We start from the raw sequence: 6000 nt of genomic DNA, 5'->3' as shown, positions 1-6000 counted from the left end.
TGCGCTTCGAAATGTTGAAAATTCTTAAATACTGATGCGGTGAAGTGAAAATAAGAAATCTAATTATAAATCCTCCCAATGGGAGGTACTGGGTAATAAAAGTATAATAAAAAAGAGTCGGAGTAGAAACACGCTGCACCGTATACTGTGCAAAAACAAATTCGACAAATTAACTGAATCAGACAATAAATAAATCCATCCCGATGAGGGAGGGAAAAGGTTTGTCTATTTCTCGAAACAAACAAAATAAATTCATTCTTTCCATTCGAGATGAAGGAAACCTTAATAAGCTCTAATAGTTCCAACGTACGTGTGCAACAACGGAGAATGTGAAGAAAATGAATAAGAGAAAAATGTGAACGTACTCTCGGTACACACAGAATGGCTTCAAAGAAGTTTAATTTGGAAAATCTTCTGCATTCAGTCGTTGCATGAATAATGCAGTACTGGTTGTAAAATGTACATGAGACACTAAGACCATCAGACAGTGAACTTATTCCGCTTTTAGTTTTTCAAGCTGATTTTCTTTTAATCGCGCTCAATGAAAATATGCAAAGTTGTGTGCAGAGCTGTTGATGATGTTATATACATGACGGTCTCTCTGAATTTTCCATTTTCATTTTTCTTTTCACTCTGAAGTAATAATGAAACAAGAAGCAGCGGTCTCCGATAAATTTCGGATAAAATTAACGAAGCAAAAAGATGGTGCAACTTTTCGTTCCGCAATAAAAATTTATCATCCGACACCAAATATATCATAAATACCTTGACATGTGAATGTGAATGGAACCATAAAGTTTACACAGAGACGGTTCGGTTATATTTTAGTCGTTCTCTCTCTCTCCCACCCCCAAAAAAAGACCGTATAATTCTCGTTCATCAAATTATCCCGTCTCATCCACTGGATCCATTTCACTAAATCCGATAAATTTCGTTAACAATATAAATTTCGATAAATTCTTCCTGCGCTCCCATTCGCCACTGGTATAATATTGAGAATGCCCGACAGAATTGCCATAAAAACAGTTGATCTGCGAAATTAACTGAAGACTGTTGCCGAAAAGTTGTTTGCCACTTTCATTATTAAAATCGTTTATTGAGAATAAACGCTCGCAGCTGAAATCCTCGTTGAGCTTTCCCTTTGTGCCAGTGTACATTCGCCTCTGTCATCCAGATAATCTGAAAATTGAAGAAAAATGTTTTCGAATTATAACCGAAAGAAAATGTAAATAAAACGATGGATTACAGACGGAGAATAGAAAGAAGTTACAGCTACAATCACCATTCAATTCTCTTTATTGATTCCACAAGAAAGTAAAGACATTTACTTATACATATCGAAGGCAACATCACTTAAGGGCATCACTACCATATCTCTGGAACTACTCAACTGATTACCAGCGTTACAATCATGTCCGGAGCGTTAGCGGAGGACTTGACGCAGTCTAACTTCCAAAAAAAGAACGAAGAAAATTTTTTGAGACGCGGCAACTATATATAGGCGAGAATTTAAATTTCTTTCCTTTGGCCTGTATCACCACAAATCCTATTCTATCTTATTCGCGCTTCAAATACGAGCAAAACGAGCTATCACTCGACTATGTAGCTTTAAAATTACCGGAGATACATCGTTTTGAAGTTGGTCATTTTGATAGAAAATACACCAAATTGACTTTTCCCAAACAATCAAAATCTTTCAACTTACTCTGTATGTTTCTATCTGTCTATCTATCTATCTATCTATCGACGGACGATCTCGGAAACTAGTCAGCCAATCTCCATGAAATTTTGCAGGACACTCAGGGTGGGCATAAAAATGAAATTGTGATACGCCATTACCCCAGGAAAAACCAGAATTTTGATTTATTGGCCTCGAAGTGGTTTTCGAGGGTCGGGAACGCGTTTTCGGCTGTAGCTTAGCTGTATTGAAACCTACAGAGGCGTGCGACCCATCAAATGAAAGGTATTCGTAACACGATTCGAACAAAAAAATAATTAAAAAAATCGGGGCAGATTCGTTTGAGCTAGAGTGATTAGAGTGACCAAATTTTGAGCTACTCGAGCGTAGGATGAAAGGACTAATATTTTTTTGGGTTATGAAAGATAGAGAGTTACTTTCTTCGGAAAAGTCTCAGAGTTTTACGAGTAGAAAAGAAGGGCATTTGTGAAAAATGTCGAAAGTTGGAAATGGATGGGTCAATTGGGGTTTTGGAGATATTTCTTGAATGGTGACAGATAGAGAATTCTTCGTCAAATTTTCGAATTTCGTCGAATTTTCGAATTTCGTTAAATTTCGTCAAATTTTCGATTTTCGTTAAATTTCGTCAAATTTTCGAATTTCGTCAAATTTTCGAATTTCGTCAAATTTTCGAATTTCGTCAAATTTTCGATTTTCGTTAAATTTCGTCAAATTTTCTAATTTCGTCGAATTTTCGAATTTCGTCGAATTTTCGAATTTCGTCGAATTTTCGATTTTCGTCAAATTTTCGATTTTCGTTAAATTTCGTCAAATTTTCGAATTTCGTCAAATTTTCGAATTTCGTCAAATTTTCGATTTTCGTTAAATTTCGTCAAATTTTCGAATTTCGTCAAATTTTCGAATTTCGTCAAATTTTTGATTTTCGTTAAATTTCGTCAAATTTTCGAATTTCGTCAAATTTTATAAAAAGCTGGAAACTGGAAACAACCAAAATTTTACCAAAAAAATCTGCGTCGCAAAGTGGCAAATGTTCAGGAACAGACCAGCAAGAAAATTTATCTGCCACATGCGACGCAGATTTTTTTGGTAACATTTTGGTTGTTTCCAGTCAAATTTTTTTTTGGTAAAAATTATTTGGCAGATGATGAGAAAAACTAAGCCAGCTTGTTTGAACTAAAATTGGGTGTAAAATTTAATTTTTGCGTAACGAAGCTGAAAGCGTCAACTCTAGCGATATCATTCATTTTAGAAATTGTACTTCAATAGTACCATTGTTTTAGTTCCACTTTTTTCGTAAAGGAAAAAAGTGGAGCTATCTCTACGTCGCATAAATGCAGCGTTACACAATAGTTCCACTTTTCCCCTTCAACGAACAAAAGTGGAACGAGTGGTACTATTGTAAACCGGTCAACTGATTTTCAAAATCCTTCTTATTCCTTGAAAGCTTCAGTTTTTGTGATATTTTGAGCCTCATAAAGTCAATCCAACCAATACCAATGGTTTGGAAGATTGGGCAGAAAAATCAAAAATGTCAGAGAAGTTGAAGGACCATCCATGGCCTGGCCGTAAGTTGAGTAAAACCATTTTTTTTCTTTACCAAAATAATCCCCTAATCTATTAGGTCTAGTAGGACTAGTATTTAACGAAGAATGATTTACTCTTGCTTACTCTTGTGCGAAAAATCGCGAAGTAGATCAATGTGTCATGTCGAGCAGTTTCTTTTTAAAGATTTCTTAAATCTGTGACCTCTAAACGACATTCTAAAAAACTGATTTGGACTGATTTTCAACTTTTTATGTTGCTTCACCCTACAACGCGTCAGTGGTATAAATAATCGATAAAAATGGATTTTCCGACCATATACTTAAAGCTAACAGTCGGATTGACTTTATATGAGTCTCAGGGGAAAAACGTTTATGAAAATCGGTTGAGTGGCTCCAGAGTGGTAGTTACAATCCTTTAGTAATGTTGCCCTCGATATGAATTGTAACATGGATATCGCATCGCATGTGGAATGAATAACATCAATTGGATTGTAAATCGTTGAGAATGTTACTGGCTAATTTTCTCGCACTGTGAGAAGACATTCTGTCTTTATCGTTGTTGGATGTGAGGTCGGATGCGAGACTATAATGTGTAAATGATGCCCAATTAAACCTAAATCTTTTTGACGAATTATGATAGCTTGCGCAACAAATTAAACGATCATTTTACTATCGTCGTTCGACGTTCGACCCAAGGGTATCAATGTGATGTGTTAAGCCGTATTGTAATTAACCGAATATTATACGATGAAAATACAACACACACAGCCATCCAAACGGCTTACAATCTAAAATGATATTCTCCGGATAAATTTATGAAGCTGAAAGCTTTCATATGGTGTGCACATCAAACGTATACTTTAATTGCTCCCATGTTCCTTTATTAAACTGAAACATCGGATATTAAAATATCATCATCCTATACAATGGGTGTAACTAATTGATGATGATGGTGCTTAAGCATCTTCTGGCTAGAATTAAATGGAACGATGATTTGTGCGTTCGTTGATTTGTGAGTGACAGCACAAATCTTTCAATTACCAGTTATAATACTATTACTACGTTTGCATTTGTTCTTCTTGGAATTCTTCTAATCATGGTTTTGTATTTGATATTGTCAATGGATCAATGCTGATACATAAGCTCGAATATTTGCAGTTGTTAACTGGCAGATTCAACGACAGAAGAAAGTTGTAATCGTTGAAGGGGTCAGTGCAATGAAAAACACTCACCTCAAACTACTTAGCAATATTCATGCGACTGACTTCATGTGAGACAACCAAAGACAAGAATATTTTTTGCTAACTATTTTGAGATGAGTGTAATTTAAAGTGTTAGCATGGGAACCACAGTCTAAATTAATAAATGATTTTGATTTAGGTTTCCTCTAATTTGGTTCTGGATTCTCGTACTCAAACTAATGTGAAGTCTCAAAAGGAAATGAAATTTCGGCGAAACAAAAATTTTCCAATTTTCGTTACAAGAAAACTTACGAACATACGAGTTTCATTCATCCTTTTCATTATGCTTCGGTTGTGTGCTGCAGAGTTTTTCTTTCTATCTAAATTGATTTATATTCGAAAGTAAATGAACCCAAACTTAATTCAAAGTTCAAGGAATTAGCAATTCTCAAAGAGAACTTTCCATTACAAAAGATGACAAATTGATTCGAAATTAAGGTCTAATTTGTTACGTGACGTTTAAGCGATAGAATGTGTAACTTTTTCGGTAAGTGTAGCTTTTCATTGCATTACAGTGACTGTGCTACGCATAAAATATTTCCGATTTCAATTACCAGTGTTAGCAGAAACGAGATTATTTTATGGCGAACGTGGGTGCTCTTGTACAGGTTAACATCGATACGATTTATCATTGCAGTGTGTTGATAGGTCAAATTAACTGGTGGGATAGATGGAATGGAAATATTGACAAAATTAATTCCATTTCATTACCGTTATGGTATACGAGTTTAATTGATGTCTAAATAAACATTAGCAAATCTTGGCATGTCTCCCTTTTCAAATCATGTCTTGAAGACGGCTAGTGAACAGAAATATTTTTTAAATGAACAGACTTAAGTGAATCAAAGAAAGCGAACGAGTGATGCCATATGTTCCCGACAACAACAACGAAAATCAACCATGAACAAACATACTGGTTGATGTTGACGTTAAAAATGATGAAATAATAGACTGCATCTGAAAATCAAAAGAAGTAATAGATTCGATTTATTCGATCAAATACAAGATGACTTTCATTGTGGCTCAAATTAGGCGGATATCCACAGTATCAACTCTTCGACCATATTATGAAACGTAGAGTTTCTGCTGAGCAGCCTAGGAGGTCGGTTTTTTTAGGAAGTATCAAAAGTGACTTTCAGGTGGGCGGAGTTTGATGTTAATCTTGATGTTAATAGAAGTTTTCAGGTTTCACTTCGTTCGGTTTTTCTTTTTTCTCTTGAATTGCTTCAGCTCATACGAACAAAAGTGCGTAGACACGTAATGGTAAAACCGTGCAAAGAAGTATGAGAACTTTTGTTTGTATGAGTGGACCAGCTGTAAAACAGCTAAAGCAAATTCATGCCTAACCACGGCAGGAGGGATTCATTTTTAAAACGCCAAATAATGGACTCAATACACAGTATTTACTGTATTGATAAACCGAACGAAAAAAAACCTTTAAAACTTCAATTAAGAGTGCGTCTAATGAAACTCTTCAGACAGTCCAGCTTAAAGTCACAAGGGTCAAGTGTTACAA

The 6000-nt window shown here is 35.2% G+C and overlaps 1 protein-coding gene across 1 annotated transcript in view; it reads right to left on the bottom strand.

Moving 5' to 3' along the window:
* Nucleotides 1-232: 232 nt before the first annotated feature.
* The window catches only part of LOC119072955 (prolactin-releasing peptide receptor-like), a 46830-nt gene continuing 41062 nt past the window's right edge, over nucleotides 233-6000 (bottom strand). The window contains exon 2 of the mRNA XM_037178276.1: nucleotides 233-1179. The gene's annotated coding sequence lies outside the window, so the exon portion shown is untranslated. The remainder of the gene's footprint in view (nucleotides 1180-6000) is intronic.

This window comes from Bradysia coprophila (assembly GCF_014529535.1).
Source record: "Bradysia coprophila strain Holo2 chromosome IV unlocalized genomic scaffold, BU_Bcop_v1 contig_84, whole genome shotgun sequence".
Classification (NCBI taxonomy): Eukaryota; Metazoa; Arthropoda; class Insecta; order Diptera; family Sciaridae; genus Bradysia; species Bradysia coprophila.
The sequence above is the reverse complement of the archived record's forward strand: the minus strand, read 5'-3'. Positions and strand labels throughout refer to the sequence as shown.